At 45.8% G+C, this 21,568-nt stretch overlaps 1 protein-coding gene across 7 annotated transcripts in view; it reads right to left on the minus strand.

Moving 5' to 3' along the window:
* tox2 (TOX high mobility group box family member 2) overlaps window positions 1–21,568 on the minus strand; it is a 259,956-nt gene that overhangs the window by 53,292 nt on the left and 185,096 nt on the right. The gene's annotated exons all lie outside the window — the stretch shown is intronic.

Here is a 21,568-nt window from a genome sequence, read left to right on the forward strand (position 1 = left end):
ACATTTTATTACCTTAAAGGTGCTATATAAATACAAGTTGTTGTTGTTATTGTTGATAGATCTATATTGTCTGCTTCACTAACCCGCACTAGTACCTTGTTCTATAATGCTCTACCCCTTTAGGTAAATAACAGTACCCACACCCTTCACATCTTGTTCCTAACTCCCCAATGTTGACTTTGTGTTGCGGTGGTGTTTAGGTTTTTTCCCCAGGCAGATATTCTCCTGGATTAACTGTGTAAACTCGCCCATAATCTTGAAAACCGAGTTGATGTCACCTCAAAGTCTCCACCTGTGTAAAGTCAGCAAGCTGAACATCTTTAACATCTCCTCATGATTGTACATTCCTGACCTTTATATTCATTTTCAATGTCTGGGCCATCAAACCTCCTGAATGTGATAATATGTTTCCTATGATTAGGTGATTAGAGCTGCACACCAGACTCCAGCTGGGGTCTGATCAAAGCCTTAAACGGTAACAATACAATCTGTTTTGATTTATACCCTATCCCTCTGCCAACCAAACTGTTACACAACTCAACGAAAAGAAAGATTTACAAGAATGTTGCAAGCACTTGAAAGTTGCAGCTATGAGGAAAGATCGGATCGGCTAGGGTTGTTTTTCTTAGAACAGAGGAGGCTGAGGGGTGACTTAATTCAGGTGTACAAAATCACAATGGGCCTAGATAGGAAAGACCTGTTTCCCCTGGCGGAGAGGTCAATTACCAGGGGGGCACAGATTTAAGGTGATTGGTAGAAGGATTAGAGGGGACAGGAGGAAAAGCTTTTTCACCCAGAGAATGGTGGGTGTCCAGAAATCATTGCCAGGAACAGTGGTGGAGGCAGAAACCCTCAACTCATTTAAGAGGTACCTGGACCTGCACCTGAAATGCTGTAACCTGCAAGGCTATGGACCAGGTGTTGCAAGGTGGGAATAGATGGGGCAGCTAGTTTCTTTCAGCCGGTGCAGACACGATGGGCTGAATGGTCTCTTTCTGTACTGTAACTTTTCTATGGTTCTAAGGATCCTCCTGATTGACAACATCAATCAGGGGTCTAATTAACAGATCTTTCTGAATTTTACACTCAGTGCTCACAGCAGAAGCAGTCTGTATCTATATGCAGCAAGACTTGGACAACATCCAGGCTTGGGCTGATAAGTGACAAGTAACATTCGCGCCGTATAAGTGCCAGGCAATGACCATCTCAAACAATAGAGAATCTAACCATCTCCCCTTGACATTCAATGGCATTACCATCACTGAATCCCCCACTATCAACATCCTGCGGGTCACCATTGACCAGGAACTGAACATAAATGCTGTAGCTACAATAGCAGGTCAGAAGCTGGGAATCCTGCAGTGAGTAACTCACCTCCTGACTCCCCAAAGCCTGTCCACCATCTGCAAGCCATAAGTCAGGAGTGTGATGGAATACTCTCCACTTGTCTGGATGGGTGCAGCTCCAACAACACTCAAGAAGCTCGACACTATCCAGGACAAAGCAGCCCGCTTGATTGGCACCCCATCCAGAAACATTCACTCCCTCCAGCAGAGTGCAGCAGTGTGTACCATCTACAAGATGCACTGCAGCAACGCACCAAGGTTCCTTTGACAGTGCCTTCCAAACCCATGACCTCTACCACTTAGAAGGACAAGGGCAGCAGATACATGGGAACACCACCACCTGCAAGTTCCCCTCCAAGTCACACACCATCCTGACTTGGAACTATATTGCCGTTCCTTCACTGTCGCTGGGTCAAAATCCTGGAACTCCCTTCCTAACAGCACTGGGATGTACCTACCCCACATGGACTGCAGCAGTTCAAGAAGGCAGCTCACCACCACCTTCTCAAAGGCAATTATGGATGGGCAATAAATGCTGGCCTAACCAGTGACGCCCACTTCCCAGGAACGAATAAAATAAATGAGACTGATGTCACCTTGCTTGTTCATATAATACCTTGTGACAGAGGGCAGTCTAACAAACTGATAGTTTCACAAGTTTCCCCAGTATATTCTCTAACCCTCTCTCTCCTGTACAAATGTTTCACTGAACACAAACTCCTTCTGTTCATTTCTTGTTATTTCTATTTGTAAATCGGGAGCAGGCTTCATCCTGATGCACACCAACTTACTGGGGATGCAAGGTATTATTTTCTTCAAAATATGGATTACCATTTGGTTTGGATTGGTCAAGAGTGTATCATGAATTATTAGGAAGGGGTTTACTGCCTGTGTCTTGAGTAACAAATCTGAGATTCAAGGAACAGTTAGAGGGGCAAAGTCAACATGGTTTTATCAAAGGGGAATCGTGTTTGACAAATTTATTAGAGTTCCTTGAGGGTGTAACAAGTAGGGTGGATAAGGGGAACCAGATGATGTGGTGTACTTGGATTTCCAAAAGGCATTCGATAAGGTGCCACATAAAAGGCTACTACACAAGATACGAGCTCATGGTGTTGGGGGTAATATACTAGGATGGACAGAGGATTGGCTTGCCAACAGGAAATAGAGTGTTGGGATAAATGGGGCATTTTCATGTTGGCAAACTGTAACTAGTGGAGTGCCACAGGGATGGGGCCTCAACTATTTAAGATCTATATTAATGACTTGGATGAAAGGACTGTGTGTATTGTAGCCAAATTTGCTGCTGATACAAAGAGAGGTGGGAAAGCAAGTTGTTCAGAGGACACAACTTGAGTTTTCAACTTGGGGGCGGGAAACAGGAGCCTGCTCATTTACAGGGTCCTGAACCTGCCCATGTCGGGGTGGTGGGGGTGGGTGGGTGGTGCAGTGGAAAACAGTCACTGACCTGGAAATGTGACCAGGGCGCCCCCTTAATTGGCATAGAAAAAGGTCCCCTGTCCAGTTAAGAGCAGCAGATGGGCTCTTGAAGCTGGAGAGCCAGTCAGAGGCCTTCCAGCTTCAAGGAGTGCCCAGCTGCAGTAAAAGGTAAGTAACTGAGAGGGTGCTTCAACATGAACAAACGAACATACAACATATGAATTAGGAGCAGGAGTAGGCCACTCAGCCCCTTGAGCCTGCTCCGCCATTCAACAAGGTCATGGCTGATCTGATTGTAACCTCAACTCCACATTCCCGCCTACCCCCGATAACCTTTCACCCCCATGCCTATCAAGGATCTATCTACCTCTGCAGTAAAAATATTCAAAGAAGCTGCTTCCACCACCTTTTGAGGAAGAGAGTTCCAAAGACTCAGGACCCTCTGAGAGAAAAAATTCTCCTCATCTCTGTCTTAAATGGGTGGCCCCTTATTTTTAAACAGTGACCCCAGTTCTAGATTATCCCTCTCAGACACTTTATTAAAAATGGTGGGGTGGATAGGGGGGAACCCCTCTACAGGGTGGCCTTCAGCTGCACCCCCCACCCAGGCAGGCAGAGAGGACCTGTAGGCCTGCCTGGAGCACTGGCATCCTGTTCTGGCACTGGTTTCAACCTCCAGGCAGTTAAACTGCCCTGCGACGCACTGGGAAACTGGAGCCTGACTGGAAAATCCCAGTCAGCCTCCATTTATTACACTTAACAAGTCTCTTAATGAGCCTCATTGCCAGCCCGCCGCGTGGGTGTGGGCAGGGTTGCTGGGCCCTGAACCCGTGTTGGCCAAAATGGCCGTTACCGAGAACGGGATCAGGAACTGGCAAGCTGGCCAGCCTTGTAATTTTCTGGCCCCGTCCGCCTCCACTCCTGAGCTTGGCAGGGCCCAAAAATTCAACCCGAAGAGTCTGCAAAGGGATAGAGATAGGTTAAGTGAGTGGGCAAAAATTTGGCATATGGAGTATAATGTGGGAAAATGTGAGGTTATCCAATTTGGTAGGAAGAATAGAAAATCAAAACATTATTTAAATCAAAAGAGAGACTAATGCTGCATTACAGAGAGATCTTGGTGTCCTCGTACATGAAACACAAAATGTTAGCATGCAGGTAGAGCAAATAATTAGGAAGACAAATGGAATGTTGGCCTTTGTTGCAAGTGGGATAGTGTACACAAGTAGAGAAGTCTTGCTACAACTGTACAAGGCATTGATGTGACCACACCTAGAGTACTGTGTACAGTTTTGTTCACCTTATTTAAGGAGGGATAGATATACTTGCACCGGAAGCAGTTCAGAGAAGGTTCACTAGTCTGATTCTAGGGATGAATGGATTGTCTTACGAGGAAAGGTTGAGTAGGTTGGGCTTATACTCATTGGAGTTTAGCAGAATGAGAGGTGATTTTATTGAAACATATAACATTCTGAGGGGGCTTGACAGGGTGGATGCTGAGTGGATGTTTCCCCTCATGGGGTAATCGCAAACTAGGGGGAATTGTTTCAGAATAAGGGGTTTCCCATTTAAGACGGAGATGAGAAGGAATTTCTTCTCTCAGGGGTCATGAATCTTTGAAATTCTCTACCAGAAAGCTGTGGAGGCTGGGTCATTGATTATATTCAAGACTGGGATACAGATTTTTGAACTATAGGGGAGTCAAGGATTATGGGGAACTGACAAGCAAGTGAAGTTGCAGCTGATCAGATGAGCCATGATCTTACTGAATGGTGGAGCAGGCTCAATGGGCCAAATGGCCGACTCCTGCTCCTATTTCTTATGTTCTTATCAACAAATATAAGTCAAGCATTTGTTTCTTTATAAATGCTTAATACAACAATCTCAATGGGTCCTTGCATATCTAACGACTGATTAAAGTTGTCAGTGTGAAACATACAAAAAGAACAAAAGCTGGAGTAAGCCATTAGGCCTTTCATCATTCGACAAGGTCTTCACTCATCTTGTACCTCAACTCCACCTTCCTGCACTATCCTCGATGTCGATGATCCTCCTTATCATTGTCTCCCAAAGCAAATCACTCTCCTCACCATCCCTGCAGATATTTTGTTGAAATTGCCATTAGCAATCACGGAGTGGCACCAAGGAGTGAGCAATAGTAGATGCGGTTTGGTCTTGCAGTGGGATTGTTTTCAATCCCCAAAGGAACTAATGCTGTTTCAGTATAAAGCCCAGGTTTTGTGTGATAGATTCTTCATGAAAAGGATCTGGAAAGGCCATAAAACCATGTGCTGTACCTGTATTTAACCTTGGGGGTTTGTAAGAAATTCTATATTTAAGTTGCACAGCACAGCATGAACTGTATTGGAGGTATTTTAGGTGTAATTAATGCAATGATCTCAATCATTGCACATAATTACTGATCAAAGTTAAGTCAGTATGGAGCCCATGACCCTCCCTGTCACAATCTTCCAAACTGTACCACGAAGTTGGGGGAAATTATTGACCAGATGAGGGAATTAGCTGAGTAACAGGAGGCAGAGAGTGGGAATAATGGGCAGGTATTCAAATTGGCAGGATGTGACTAGTGAGTGAAATTTTTTTAAATGGTGGAGATCCCATCGTCAGGGTGGTTTCCCTGTGGGAGGTTTGCAAAGGTGCGAGGTGGGGGAGGTGGCCTATTAAGGATGGTGGGCGGGCCTTCTACACTGCCAGTCCAATCAGAGAGCTGGCAGCTCTGGAGCATTGGCAGAGCCACCGAGAAAGATGACTGCTGCTGAGGCAGCGAGGAGAATTTGCAGGAACCACAAAATGAAGGTGCCCTTGGAGGGGTGAGCATAACTTTATTTTTTTGATGGAGCAAGCCCCAGCAAATAGAGAGGAAATCCCTCCAGCGATAGTGCTGGGGCCGTGGGGATAGCCTTTGTTACTGGCGGTCCCCTCCCTGGGCCATGGAGCCTCCAGCTTTGATGACCCTCCGGGAGGTCACAGGGCGGCCTCCTCCAACGCAGCGGGGGGCTGCTCCATTACTGGCAAAATGCCACGGCCTGGGAAAATTGCCCTTAATTGGGCTTTTAATTACTCAAATTGACTGCCCACCTCCATTCGGAGGAAAGCTCAGCCATAACTGCTCCTGCCGCTGGAAAACTTCACAGGCGGTAGGACTGAGTCAGGGGGCAATTCCGAAGCGGCTCTCTGCTACTTCCCTGGCTCCCTCGCCTCCCAGCCCATTGCTCCAGGGACAGTAATATTCTGCCCATGGGGTCCTACAAGGATCTGTGTTGGGGCATCAACTATTCACCACATTTATCAACAAACAGTCCTTTGGTAACACAGAACTTAGTACTGCTGAAAATAGAGACATGTCGAAGCTGTTCATCTTGCACTCATCAGGACATTATTTAAGAATAACCAATGTAAGGGAAAACACCAACTTATAATGCATGAGAAGAGAGTGCTGATTGGTTGGCAAGTCAACACTGATTGGTAGAAGCATTGCCAAGGAGAATGCACCAGTTTACAGTGACTGACAGTTAACTGCCGAGCTTTGTTTGAAATTTAAACCAGGCAGCTTGACTCTGCTCAAGGCATTGCCCTGAGGAATGAACCAGCAAATGGCTGTCACTTATTTTGTTCAGCTGAAACAGATGCAATGTTTATATATAACCTTCTGTGTGCAAAGAGCAGGGCCTTGTGTATTAATATATGTAGCTTCCAGTAAGCACAAATACACCACACTGCGAGCCCTACTGACAATCTTAAATTGGTCGACAGCGTAATTCTTAGCACACTGCGGATTATTTAGCAAATGTTGCCCAATCGCGGAATCACATCTAATATTGGACACTGTGTTTTGAGTTTTGCAAGCATGGGCTGGTTGGGTACAGCCCGTACCTTGCCCGATGCGAACAGCAGAAGGGACATGTTGTTTGATACGATCCGCCAGTCTTTGGGATGTACGGCCTATAATACCGAGCATCACACTGGCATTGAAATTCATATATCACATTACTCATTTTCCAACCAATCAGCACTCTCTTCTCATGGAGTATAATTGTTGTTTTCCCTTACATTGGTTATTCTTGTAGATTGTCCTGATGAGTGCAAGACAAAAAGCTTCAACAACGTGTCTCTATTTTCAGCAATACTCAATTATCAACAACTTATTTATTTATTTAGAGATACAGCACTGAAAGAGGCCCTTCGGCCCACTGAGTCTGTGCCGACCATCAACAACCCATTTATACTAATCCTACATTAATCCCATATTCCTACCCATCCCCACCTTCCTATACTAGGGGCAATTTATAATGGCCAATTTACCTAGCAACCTGCAAGTCTTTTGACTGTGGGAGGAAACCGGAGCACCCGGCGAAAACCCACACAGTCACAGGGAGAACGTGCAAACTCCGCACAGGCAGTACCCAGAATTGAACCCGGGTTGCTGGAGCTGTGAGGCTGCGGTGCTAACCACTGCGCCACTGTGCTGCCCATGGGATCGAAAGTCATATCGCCAGGTTTGCCAAAGACACACAGATATGCAGCACTGTAAACCATGTAGATGGAAGCAGAAAATTACAGAGACAATGATAGATTAAGTGAATGGGCAAAACTGTAGCAAATGGATTTCAATGTAGTAATTGTGAGATCATCCACTTTGGACCTAAAAAGGACAGAATAGGAGACTTTCTAAATGGTGAAAAGCGAGAAACTGGCAATCCAAAGAGATTTGGTGGTCCAGGTACATCGATAATTTAAATGTCATGAACAGGGACAGAAAATAATGTAAAAGGCTAATGGAATGCTGGCCTTTATCTTTAGAGGACGAGAATACAAGGGGGTAGAAGTCATGCTTCAATTATACAAAGCCTTGATCAGTCCACACCTGGAGTTACTGTGAGCAGCTCTGGGCACCACACTTTAGGAAGGATATATTGACCTTGGAGGGAGTGCAGTGTAGATTTACTAGAATTCTTTTTTTAACTTGTTCTTAGGATGTGGGCATCGCTGGCTAGGCCAGAATTTATTGCCCATCCCTAATTGCCATTGAGAAGGTGGTGGTGAGCCATCTTCTTGAACCGCTGCAGTTCACCTGGTGCGGGTACATCCACAGTGCTGTTAGGAAGGAAGTTTCAGGATTTTGACCCAGCGACAGTGAAGGAACGGCGATATAGTTCCAAGTCAGGATGGTGTGTGACTTGGAGGGGAAATTGCAGATGATGGTGTTCCCATGCATTCGCTGCCTTTGTCCTTCTAGGTGGTAGATGTCGTGGGTTTAGAAGGTGCTGTCTAAGGAGCCTTGGTGCGTTGCTGCAGTGCATCTTGTAGATGGTACACACTGCTGCCACTTTGCGTCGGTGGTGGAGGGAGTGAATGTTTATGGATGGGGTGCCAATCAAGCAGGCTGCTTTGTCCTGGATGGTGTTGAGCTTCTTGAGTGTTGTTGGAGCTGCACCCTTCCAGGCAAGTGGAGAGTATTCCATCACACTCCTGACTTGTGCCTCGTAGATGGTGGACCGACATTGGGGAGTCGGGAGGTGAGTTTCTCAACTCAGAATTCCCAGCCACTGACCTGTTCTTGTAGCCATGGTATTTATGTGGCTGGTCCAGTTAAGTTTCTGGTCAATGGTGACCCCCCAGGATGTTGATGGTGGAGGATTCAGTGATGGTAATGCCATTGAATGTCAAGGAGAGATAGTTAGATTCCCTCTTGCTGGAGATGTCTGGCACTTGTGTGGCAAGAATGTTACTTGCCTGGATTCCAAGGACTAAATTACAAGGAGAGATTACACAAACTAGGGTTGTATTCTGTGGAATTTCGAAGGTTAAGGGGTCATTTGATCCAAGTTTTCCAGCGTTAAGGGGAACAGATCGGGTAGATAGAGAGCGAAACTATTTCTGCTGGTTAGGGAGTCTAGGACCAGCGGGCAGAGTTTAAAATCTAACAGTCTAAACAAGCCAGAATGTTCAAGACTGAAATTAGGAAACATTTCTACACACAAAGGGCAGTAAAAGTTGGAACTCTCTTCAACAAATGGCATTTGATGCTTGATCAATTGCTAATTTTAAATCTGAGATTGATAGATGTTTGTTATCCAGAGGTGTTAACGGATATGGGGCAAAGGCAGATATATTTCTTTAGGTCATAGGTCAGCCATGATCTCATTGAATGGAAGAACAGGCTTGAGGGGCTGAATGGCCTCCTCCTGTTCCTATGTGAAAAGGATACATCGGTTTGTGGAATTGTTCAATCTGTTTTTTAATTCATTTATGGTGATGTGTGTCATTTATCGCCTCTCCATGGTAACCCTGAGAGGTTAATGGTGGGCCTTCTTCTTGAACCACTGATGTCGAGGTTTGATATACCTGAGAGGCTCACTAGGCCACCTAAGAGTCAACCATGTTGTTGTGGAACTGGAGTCATATGTGGACCGAGACTGGGTAAGGACGGCAGACTTCCTTCCCTGAAGGACATCAATGAGGCCGATGCTTTTAAGAATAATCTGACAGCTTCATATTCACTTTTATTGAGACCAGCTTTGTATTTCCAGATGTTTTAAAACTGAAGATTTTTCAAAGTGAGTAGTGGGATTTCAGCTTGTGTTTTACTTGCTTAATTGTCTAGGCCTCTGGATTACGAGTAATATAACCACGATACTATTGAACCCAACTAAGAATGCCTTAGGGTGATCGTACTTCTACCATAACCATAACCCCCGTTCATTCTCCTTACAATACACAGCAATAAGAAAGGCCATTCAGCCCATCAGCCAGCTCCTTCCCTAGACCATATAAAATCTCACCAACCTCACTGAAACATATAAAATTCTTAGAGGCTTGACAGGGTAGATGCTAAGAGGCTGTTTCGCCTGTCTGGAAAGCCTGGAACTAGGGTCACAGTCTCAGGATAAGGGGTCAGCATGTAGGACTGAGATGAGGAGAAATTTATTCTCTCAGAGGGTTGTGAATCTTTGGAATTCTCCACCCCAGAGGGTTGTGGATGCTCAGTTGTTGAGAATACTAAAGTCAAAGATTGATAGATTTTTAGACACTGAGGGAATCAGGGATATGAGGATAGGGGAGTTGAGGTAGAAGACTGACAGGTTTAGATAAGGTAGACAAAAAGCTGTTCCCATTAGCTGATGGTACAAGGACTAGGGGACTCAGATTTAAAGTTTTGGGCAAGTGATGCAGGAGGAATGTGAGGGAAAACTCTTTTACGCAGCGAGTGACCTGGAATTCGCCGCCTACGAGTGTGGTGGACACAGAGGTAATGAATGATTTCAAAAGGAAATTGGATGGGCACTTCAAGAAAATAAATTGGCAGGGGGTGAAGAAGGGGAATGAGACTGACTGAACTGCTGTACAGAGAGGCAGCATGGACCCGATGGGCTGAATGCTGAATGGCCTCCTGCTGTGTCTTTATGCTTCAATGACTCTATGAGTCTATAAAACTAGCCATGATCTTATAGAATGGCCCAGCAGGCTCAAGGGGCCATATGGGTGCTCTCCTGTTCCTATTTCTTACGCTCACAGTCACCCACTGAATCTCCTGAGATTTGTACAAATAATCTTCAGCGGTAATTGAATGAAACTGCAGAATATTCATCCAAGCTACAGCTCTGGCCTGCTGATCTCCACAGATGCTGCCAGACCTGCTGGGTATTTCCAGCATTTCTTGTTTTTATATCAGATTTCCAGCATCTGCAGTATTTTGCTTTTATCATATGAATTGAGTGATGCAGCGAAGCAGCCTGGCATATCAGACACTATCAAGATGAAATTATTCAGTGGAAATACAGCAAAATGAGATCACAGAGAATTTGCTGATTCGCTACTGACTTGGACCAATTTCACTCCCTGTGACTCCGCCTAATTGGCTGATGGGATGGGCATGAGGATCCTGATTAATAAAGTGACTGTCCTGCCATATAAACATTCAAACATCGATCCCAATCTCCACTTTGTTCACTGTGTACAGGAGTAATGGCTACAGGATGGGCCCAGCAATACAAACCATCATTCCCCCAAACCAGAAGGGTTTTCTAACCAAAAACTAACTGAAACAATGTCAACTAAGGCCTCTATCTAGTAATTGAGCAGCAGTTTTTCCCAGTAATTTTCCTTTTGTCACTCCAACCGGCCATGGGAATGTGCAGTATTGACCACCCACCATCAGATGGTAATGTTGTTGTAGACTATGTCTTTACTGATATCGTCAAGATGGAGCAGACACATTGAATGTACGGAGGGTTCGAATCCTCCTGTGCATTACTCTAGCACACTGTTTGATGTGAAATTCCAGACGGCACGATCTAAATGAAGCCATTAACCCGGGGTTCAAAAATGGTAGGTCGAGGAAGATCAACCTGAGCTGTATTTCATTGTCTGCCCGGGATGCCCTGGAGTCTCCAGGAGTAAAAGTTCAATCTCCTGGAGTCTGCTGTGATATCAAAGATAGGGGCACTAAAAAAAAATTCTTTTAACAGTTTTGTTTATGAGTTATAAAAACATTGATGAGAAAACAGGCTGTGGGACAGGAAGATCAAACGGAATGTAGAACGGGTGGCTCGCTCACAATCACTTATTTTATGTTCTTATCCACGACGAATCTCACCCACCCCTCCCCTCCGCGTGTCTCATGGGGTGGGGGGTGGAGACCCTTGTGATGAAGGTTGTCAATGAATCTTATTGGCCGCACGGTGGTTGAGGGGAATGAGGTGGTACTGGTGGGAATTCTGATGGATGATGTCATCCTGCTGGATCTGTCTGGTTTTTGCACAGGAGGAGGGAAGTGAGTGAAGCTCCCCTCCCCCAGTTCCAGCAGAAATGTCAGTGAATGGAAAAAGGAGCAGTGGAGTTGTGTTAAACTTGCATTGAACCTTGGTTAGACCACACCTGGAGTTTTGTGCACAGTTCTGGTCTCCTTTTATGAAAAGGATAGAGAGACACTAGAGAAAGTGCAAAATGGATTTACAGGAATGACACCAGAACTGAGAGGTTATAATTATCAGGAAAGGTTGAACAGGTTGGGGCTCCTTTCTCTAGAAAAGAGAAGGATGAGGGGTGACCTGAGAGAGGTTATTAAATTGTGAAGGGGTTTGATAGGGAAGGTGTTTCCACTTGTGGGTGAGACCAAAACTAGGGGTCATAAATATAATCCAATAGAGAATTCAGCAGAAACTTCTTTACCCAGAGAGTGGTGAGAATGTGGAACTCACTACAACAGGGAGTGGTTGAGGTGAATAGTAACGATGGATTTTAAAGGGAAGCTGGATAAACACATAAGGCAGAAAGAAATAGAAGGATATGCTGAAAGAGGGAGATGAAGTAATGCGGGAGGAGGCTTGAGTGGAGCTTAAACAGCACTATGGACCAGTTGGCCTGTTTCTTACCAGGGTTTTTATTATTTATTTATATTTTATTTAAAGATACAGCACCGAAACAGGCCCTTCGGCCCACCAAGACTATGCCGACCATCAACCACCCATTTATACTAATCCAACATTAATCCCATATTCCTACCACATCCCCACCATTCCTCTACCACCTACCTACACTAGGACAATTTACAACAGCCAGTTTACCTATCAACCTGCAAGTCTCTGGCTGTGGGAGGAAACCGGAGCACCCGGAGGAAACCCACGCAGACACAGGGAGAACTTGCAAACTCCACACAGGCAGTACCCAGAATTGAACCCGGGTCGCTGGAGCTGTGAGGCTGCGGTGCTAACCACTGCGCCACTGTGCTGTGTTGTCCGACATACAGCTCGCGGGCCAGGATCCGGCCTGCCAAAGGTTTCTATCTGTCCCGCAGATGTATTTCAGAGATGAGAAATTTTCCATTGTCTTCTTCTTCCAGACTGGCTTTTTAAAACAACGTGCTGTCAGTTTCACAGCTGACAGCTGCTGCAAGAGAGCGGTAACAGCGGTTTCCCAACTTCGGACAGATTCGGGGTTTTCCAACTTTTTTTAAAAGGCCACCGGAAAACCACGAATCTGTCCAAAACTGGGAAACCACTGATCCTGCTCCCAGCATGATTTTTCAAAAAACTGACCAACCACAAAGCTGCTGTACTGAGCACTCCTGCTCTCTGCAACTGTCAGAGACAGGGGAGGGGGGGGGGGGGGGTGAACGGAGAGAGAGGGTGGTACAAAGAGAGAGGAGAGAGAGAGGGAGAGAGGGAGGGGGGCAGAGAGAGAGGGGGAAGAAAGAGAGAGAAAGAGAGAGCGGGGACAGAGAGTGAGAGAGAGAGAGAAAGAGGGACGGGGGGACGGGGGGGTGGGGTGCAGAGAAAGAGAGGGACAAAGAGAGAGGGACAGAGAGAGACACACACACAGAAAGAGGGGGACACAGACAGAGAGAGGAACAGACAGAGAGAGGGGGGACAGAGAGATGGGGGGACAGAGAGAGAAAGAGGGGGTCAGAGAGAAAGGGGGGACACAGAGGGCAAGGTGACACAGGGGGATCAACACAGCGAGGGGGGGAACAGCACAGAGTGGGAGGGGACACAGGGAGACAGTGAGAGAGAGAGAGAGAGAGAGAGAGACAGAGAGAGAGAGGGGGAGAGACAGAGAGAGAGAGCGGGAGAGAGAGATCAAGATCACTCATGACAGATGGACATCTATCCGGAATACTCCACATCGCTACAAGTGTGCGGGCAAACACTAACTACTTGTGCAAGCAAAAAAATGCTAGGTCTCTCACTAAATCAGTGTCCAACATAGTGATGAGAAAGTCATTCAATAAATTAATCTCATTTAAAGCTTCTTCACAAAAATGTATATTTGTTGTTGTTTTGATTAATAGTATGATAAATTTTTAATGCCTTTATCTTTCCGAAATTGTCTCATCGGTCCCCCATGACAAAAATTGTAATGCCACCCCCCATGTGAAAAGGTTGGACAATTCTGTTCTATACTGTAAATTCTATGTAAAATGCAGCATAATTTGGTCTGTCCCTCCCAGCACAGAAATCCTGGCCCCAGTAATTTTAAATCATTGAGCTTTGACAAGAAGTGTAATCAATGGGAAATGACATGTCTCCAAACTCTAAAATGAGAAGCTAAGATGTGCAGTGGAGCAGTGAAAACAAACCTAGATCTTGAAGTGGAAAACAATTGGAACGTGAAAGTGTGAGGATGTGGGAGGTCATTAACGCTCTTATATATGAATTATATATTAAGTTTCTTATTACACATATAATCTTTTTTTAAAACTCTACTACAAGTCCTTGGAGGCTTCTAATACAGTATTGTAATCACTTTGGCTACAGTAGTTTAATTAATCATCTGGCAAAAAGACAACATTCTCCAATAATTAGAACTGATGTCTCATGAATATGCAAATCATATAATAAAGGCAAATTGCAAATGCTTCTGAAAAATGTTTTGGAAGCCTGCAACATAAGGGGCGAAACACACAGGACCTCCTATGTCTGGACTCTGAACAAGTCTCACATGTTGAGGGAGCTGAGAGGTGCAGTTCGTTCAGCGGACTTGCCCTTTCACCTCTGAGAACATGTTGGCTTGAAGGGTCTGCTGTGAAATGAATTCTGGGATTATCAAGCTAGAGACCATTGTATCTTTAAAGAGAAAATTGGATAAATATTTGACGCATGGTAAAGTACAAGGATATGAGCAGATTGCAGGGCAATGTTTACTTTCGGAATTCTCTAGTAAAGAGCTGGCACAGACCCAAATGGGCCGAATGGCCTCTTTCTGTGCTTTAAACTTCTATGGTTCTGTGGTACTAGGGGGCCTCTGGTTCCTATGACCACTATCTATGTCTGAGCAAGGGCAGTGATTATTGCAGGTTATTCAATCATTAGGACATCACAATGAAGCCCAATCCTGTTCCCACTTGACGTCCATACATGCCCTGGGGCTCTCTAGCCAACACTGTGACCTGAGCTCTGCTCAGATAACCCAGCATTAACCAGTTGTTGAATCTGGGAGCTTTCTGGTCTGTATGGCCTAGTACCAAGACACTGCCATGCAAACGATTAGATCCTTCAGACAGTGGAGCTATTGCATAGAAATAGCATCCCATGCCTGAGATATTGATGGAGTTTAGCTGAGGCTCTGTATAGCACCCTGAATATTCAAATAATCTCATATTTTTACTTGTTGTACTATCATCTCTCCATCCCCCAGGACCACCTACATCCACCCCTGTAATAAAAGCAAAATATTGCAGATGCTGGAAATCTGAAATAAAAACAAGAAATGCTGGAAATACTCAGCAAGTCTGGCAGCATCTGTGGAGAGAGAAGCAGAGCTAACGTTTCAGGTCAGTGACCCTTCTTCAGAACCACCCCTGTAATATCGCCCGACCGTCTGTGCCTCAGCTCAACTGCTGCTGAAACCATCATCCATGCCTTTGTTACCTCCAGACTTGACTATTCCAATGCTCTCCTGATTGGGCTCCCACCTTGCACTCCCCATAAACCTTAGCTCATCCAAAACTCTGCTGCCCACATTCTAACTTGTGCCAAGTCCTGTTCGCCCATGACCCCACGACCCCCTGAACTCACTGACCTACACTGGCTCCTGTTCCATCAGTGCCTCCAATCTAAAATTCTCCTCCTCATGCTCAAATAATCCCATGGCCTCACCCCTTTGTAACTTTCTACAGCCCTACAACCCTCTGAGATCTCCACATTCCTCCATCTCTGGTGTCCCGTGTAACCCCCATTCCTTTTGCTCCAGTGTAGATGCCATGCCTTCAGCTGCCTGGGCTCCAGACTCTGGAATTCCCTCCCTAAACCTGTCTCTCCACCTCTCCCTCTCCTCCTTTAAGGTGCTCCTTAAAATCTACCTCTTTGACCAAGCTTTTAGTCATTCCTTCTAATAGTTCCTCTTGGGTTCAGAGTCGAATTTTGTTTGGTAACACTTCTGTGACCACTTGGGTTAAAGGTGCTGTATAAAAGTCAGTTGCCATTATTGTATTATTTGTATTGTGTCTATGTAAGGTGGAGAGGAAAGACATCCATTTTCCTAATCAGAATGATCACTGTCCTCAGTTGTTGCCCATGGCAACAAGAAAAAAAATTAATGTTGGCTTTTATAAGCAGACCCTTACCAACAAAGCAATAAAATGGAGAATATTAGCATTTAACCGAAATCTTCAGGACTTGCAGGCTGCACACTCCTCTCTCTGTATTGGTAAATGATTTATTGTAGCAATGCTTCATTTACAATAAAGAGGAGCTGGAAATGAGAAAAGGTACATTACCCTGAGGACTAGGCCAAAATAAATGGATTCAAGGCTGAATAAGACTGTTATGGTGATGGAATATATGTGGAAATCAGTTCACCCAGATTTCGTTCTTTTTTGTTGCCTTGACCTGTTGTTTGTCTGCAGGAGGTTGTTTTTTAAAAAAATATAATTTGCCTAAATCTTAAAAACCAGCAGCTTTACCATTTTGATTAAATTAGGATGGGGGCCCAGATAATTGCTGAACTTGGTAAGTAAAACTACAAATTGATTTACTCAAAACATACTGTCCAAATCAGCATTTGAGATTAGGGAATTACTTAAAAAAAATTCTATGTTGCCTGGCTTTAGTTGTTTTCAGAAATTAGTTTGGTTAAGTACTCGATTCAGTGGCTTATTCCGTGTGATACAAAATGTATCTAGGCCACGGGGGGGCAGTACATTCCCTGAGCAATTACTGATCACACAGTCATCATCCCCATCACTTGTATTATTTCACATGCATATGTACTGCCTGTATCTCACATTCCCTGTAATAAGAACATATAATATTGGAGCAGAATTAGGCCAAACAGCCCCTTGAGCCTGCTCCTTCATTCAATAAGATCATGGCTAATTTTGGACCTCAGTTCCACAGGACTGTGCATGTCCTGTCTGTGTCTCGCAGTCCCTGTACAGGACTGTGCAAGTACTGTCTGTGTCTCGCAGTCCCTGTACAGGACTGTGCAAGTACTGTCTGTGTCTCCCAGTCCCTGTACAGGACAATGTGTGTACTGTCTGTGACTCGCAGTCCCTGTACAGGACTATGCAAGTACTGTCTGTGTCTCGCAGTCCCTGTACAGGACTGTGTGTGTACTGTTTGTGTCTCGCAGTCCCTGTACAGGACTGTGAGTATACTGTCTGTGTCTCGCAGTCCCTGTACAGGACTGTGTGTGTACTGTCTGTGACTCGCAGTCCCTGTACAGGACTGTGCGTGTACTGTGTGTGTCTCGCAGTCGCTGTACAGGACTGTGTGTGTACTGTCTGTGTCTCACAGTCCCTGTACAGGACTGTGCATGTACTGTCTGTGACTCACAGTCCCTGTACAGGACTCTGCGTGTACTGTCTGTGACTCACAGTCCCTGTACAGGACTGTGCGTGTACTGTCCGTGTCTCGCAGTCCCTGTACAGGACTGTGCGTGTACTGTCTGTGATTCGCAGTCCCTGTACAGGACTGTGCGTGTACTGTCTGTGTCTCCCAGTCCCTGTACAGGATTGTGTATGTACTGTCTGTGTCTCACAGTCCCTGTACAGGACTGTGTGTGTACTGTCTGTGTCTCCCAGTCCCTGTACAGGACTGTGTGTGTACTGTCTGTGTCTCCCAGTCCCTGTACAGGACTGTGCGTGTACTGTCCGTGTCTCGCATTCCCTGTACAGGACTGTGCGTGTACTGTCTGTGACTCCCAGTCCCTGTACAGGACTGTGTGTGTACTGTCTGTGTCTCCCAGTCCCTGTACAGGACTGTGCGTGTACTGTCCGTGTCTCGCAGTCCCTGTACAGGACTGTGCGTGTACTGTCCATGTCTCGCAGTCCCTGTACAGGACTGTGCGTGTACTGTCTGTGGAGAAGTGGAACTAGAAAAGATAGTGCACTCCTCCCACCTCGGTTGTGACAACATCCAGATGCATTTGGGATGCTTCTCACCCTAACTCCTGGTGTGTGTAAGACACCAGGGACTGCGAGACACAGACAGTACACGCACAGTCCTGTACAGGGACTGCGAGACACAGACAGTACATGCATAGTCCTGTACAGGGACTGCGAGTCACAGACAGTACACGCACAGTCCTGTACAGGGACTGGGAGCCACAGGCAGTACACGCACAGTCCTGTACAGGGACTGGGAGACACAGACAGTACACGCACAGTCCTGTACAGGGACTGCGAGATACAGACAGTACTTGCACAGTCCTGTACAGGGACTGTGAGACACAGACAGTACACGCAGAGTCCTGTACAGGGACTGTGAGACACAGACAGTACACGCATAGTCCTGTACAGGGACTGCGAGTCACAGACAGTACACGCACAGTCCTGTACAGGGACTGCGAGATACAGACAGTACTTGCACAGTCCTGTACAGGGACTGTGAGACACAGACAGTACACGCAGAGTCCTGTACAGGGACTGTGAGACACAGACAGTACACGCAGAGTCCTGTACAGGGACTGTGAGACACAGACAGTACACGCAGAGTCCTGTACAGGGACTGTGAGACACAGACAGTACACACATAGTCCTGTACAGGGACTGCGAGATACAGACAGTACTTGCACAGTCCTGTACAGGGACTGCGAGACACAGACAGTACTTGCACAGTCCTACACACCACTTATAATGGTGCACTTTTGTTTTTTTTTGGTGTATTTCTTTTACATGGTTGAATTCCTCCACTCAGGTTCTGACCCCACCACAGAATTGAAACAGCCTTTATCAAAGTCACAAATGACATTCTTTGTGACGGTGGCCATCATAAACTATCCCTACACATCCTTCTCACCCTGTTTGCAGCCTTAACAAAGTTGACCACATGATCCTTCTCCAACACCTCTCCACTGTCACCCAGCTTTTGTTGGACTGCCCTCTTGGTTTCATTTTTATCTATTGTGTTGTTGCCAGAGAATTGCCTGCAATGGATTCTCTTCCCACTCCCATTACCTCTGGACTCCTCGAAAGATGTATCCTTCATCCCCCCTCCCCCCCCATCAGATTTCTCATTCTGCCCCTCGGTGACATCATTCGAAAACACAAATTCAGTTTTCACATCTATGCAGATGACACCCAGCGGTATCTCCTCACCACCTCTCTCGATTCCGTCACTGTCTCCGAAGTGTCAGACTGCTTATTCGACATCCAGTACTGGATGAGCAGAAATTTTCTCCAATTAACTATTGGGAAACGGAAGCCATTGTCTTCCATCACAGCCTGAAACTCTATTCCCTAGCCACCGACTCCATCTCTCTCTCCGTGGTGACTGTCTGAGGCTGAACCAGACTGTTCGCAACCTTGGTGTCATATTTGACCCCGAGATGAGCCTCCAACCACATATCTGCACCATCACTAAAACCACCTATTTCTACCTCCATAACATTGCTCGACTCCACTCCATCTCAGCTCATCTGCTGCTGAAACCCTCATCCATGCCTTTGTTAACTCTAGACTTAGAGTCATAGAGTTATACAGCACAGAAACAGGCCCTTCAGCCCACCGTTCTGTGCCGCCCATCAAGCACCTAATTCTAATCCCATTTTCCAGCACTTGGCCCATAGCCTTGTATGCTATGGTGTTTCAAGTGCTCATCTAAATACTTCTTAAATGTTGTGATGGTTCCTGCCTCCACCACCCCTTCAGGCAATGTGTTCCAGATTCCAACCACCCTCTATGTGAAAATATTTTTCCTCACGTCCCCTCTAAACCTCCTGCCCCTTACCTTAAGTCTATGCCCCCTGGTTATTGACACCTTCGCTAAAGGAAAAAGTTTCTTCCCATCTACCCTATCAATGCCCCTCATAATTTTGTATACCTCAATCAGGTTCCCCCTCAGCCGTCTCTGCTCTAAGGAAAACAACCCTAGCCTATCCAGTCTCTCTTCCTAGCTGAAATGCTCCAGCCCAGGTGACATCCTGGTGAATCTCCTCTGCATCCTCTCCAGTGCAATCACATTCTTCCTATCGTGTGGTGACCAGAACTGTACACAGTACTCCAGCTGTGGCCTAACTAGCATTTTATACAGCTCCATCATAACCTCCCTGCTTTTATATTTGATGCCTCGGCTAATAATGGCAAGTATCCCATATGCTTTCCTAACCACCTGTGCTGCTGCATTCAATGATCTATGGACAAATACGCCAAGGTCCCTCTGACCCTCTGTACTTCCTAGGGTTCTACCATCCATTGTCTATTCCCTTGCCTTGTTAGTCCTCCCAAAATGCATCACTTCACATGTCTCAGGATTAAATTCCATTTGCCACTGCTCCGCCCATCTTACTAGCCCATCTATATCGTCCTGTAATCTAAGGCTTTCCTCCTCACTACTTACAACACCACCAATTTTCATGTCATCTGCGAACTTACTGATCATACCTCTTATATTCACGTCTAAATCATTAATGTACACTACAAACAGCAAGGGTCCCAGCACCAATCCCTGCGGTACACCACTGGTCACAGGCTTCCATTTGTAAAAAACAACCCTCGACCATCACCCTCTGCCCCCTGCCACTAAGCCAATTTGCCAATTTGCCCGGGATCCCATGGGCTCTTACCTTCTTAACCAATCTCCCATGTGGGACCTTATCAAAAGCCTTACTGAAGTCCATGTAGACTACATCAACTGCTTTACCCTCATCGACACTAAAGTGTGGATACCCGACCCGGATCTCTCTTCCTTGAGTTCCGAAGAAGGGTCACTGACCCGAAACGTTAACTCTGCTTCTCTTTCCACAGATGCTGCCAGACCTGCTGAGTGATTCCAGCATTTCTTGTTTTTGTTCCGGATCTCTCTTCCTTGTCCAGAATTTGGGCTCGGGTTGGGTTGGGTTGGACATGAACAGTGCTGCCTTGCTCTGGGAATCTTCAAATGAACATTCAGAATGTCAAGGCGGGACATTTGCAGTCCGGACTCCGCACTCTGTGGTAAAGTCTGGCTACCTGACCAAACCCAACTACATTAAAGGACATGGGCTCGGCTTGGGTTCAGGTTGGCTGTTGTCGGGTCAGACCCAGGTGGGGTTTTAATTTTATACCTGAGCCAAGCTTTAATTTACACACCTAGTCACCTCCTCGAAAAATTCAATCAAGTTAGTTCGACACGATCTCCCCCTGACAAAGCCATGCTGACTATCCTTGATTAATCTCTACCTCTCCAAATGGAGATTAATCCTGTCGCCCAGAATTGTTTCCAATAGTTTCCCTACCATTGATGTTAGACTCACTGGCCTGTAATTACCTGGTTTATCCCTGATATCCTTCTTGAATCATGGTACCACATTCACTGTCCTCCAGTCCTCTGGTAGCTCTCCTGTGGCCAGAGAGGATTTGAAAATTTGTGTCAGAGCCCCTGCTATCACCTCCCTTGCCTCATATAACAGCCTGGGATACATCTCATCTGGGCCTGGGGATGTATCCACTTTTAAACCTGCCAAAACTGCTAATACCTCCTCCCTTTTCAATGCTAAATTGTTCAAGTATATCACAATCCCCGTCCCTGATCTCTACAACTACATCGTCCTTCTCCACAGATGAAAAGTAATCATTTAAAACCTCATCTACATCCTCTGGCTCCAAACATAGATTGCCACTTTGGTCCTTAATGGGCCCTACTCTTTCCCTGGTTATCCTCTTACCCTTAATATGTTTATAAAACGCCTTGGGATTTTCCTTTATCTTGCCTGCCAGCACTTTTTCATGCCCCCTCTTCGCCCTCCTAATTACTTTTTTTAAGTACCCCCTACACTTTCTATACTCCTCTAGTGCCTCCGCTGTTTTCAGCGCTCTGAATCTGCCACAAGCGTCCTTTTTTTTC

This window comes from Heterodontus francisci, chromosome 16 (assembly GCF_036365525.1).
Source record: "Heterodontus francisci isolate sHetFra1 chromosome 16, sHetFra1.hap1, whole genome shotgun sequence".
NCBI classification, from domain to species: domain Eukaryota; kingdom Metazoa; phylum Chordata; class Chondrichthyes; order Heterodontiformes; family Heterodontidae; genus Heterodontus; species Heterodontus francisci.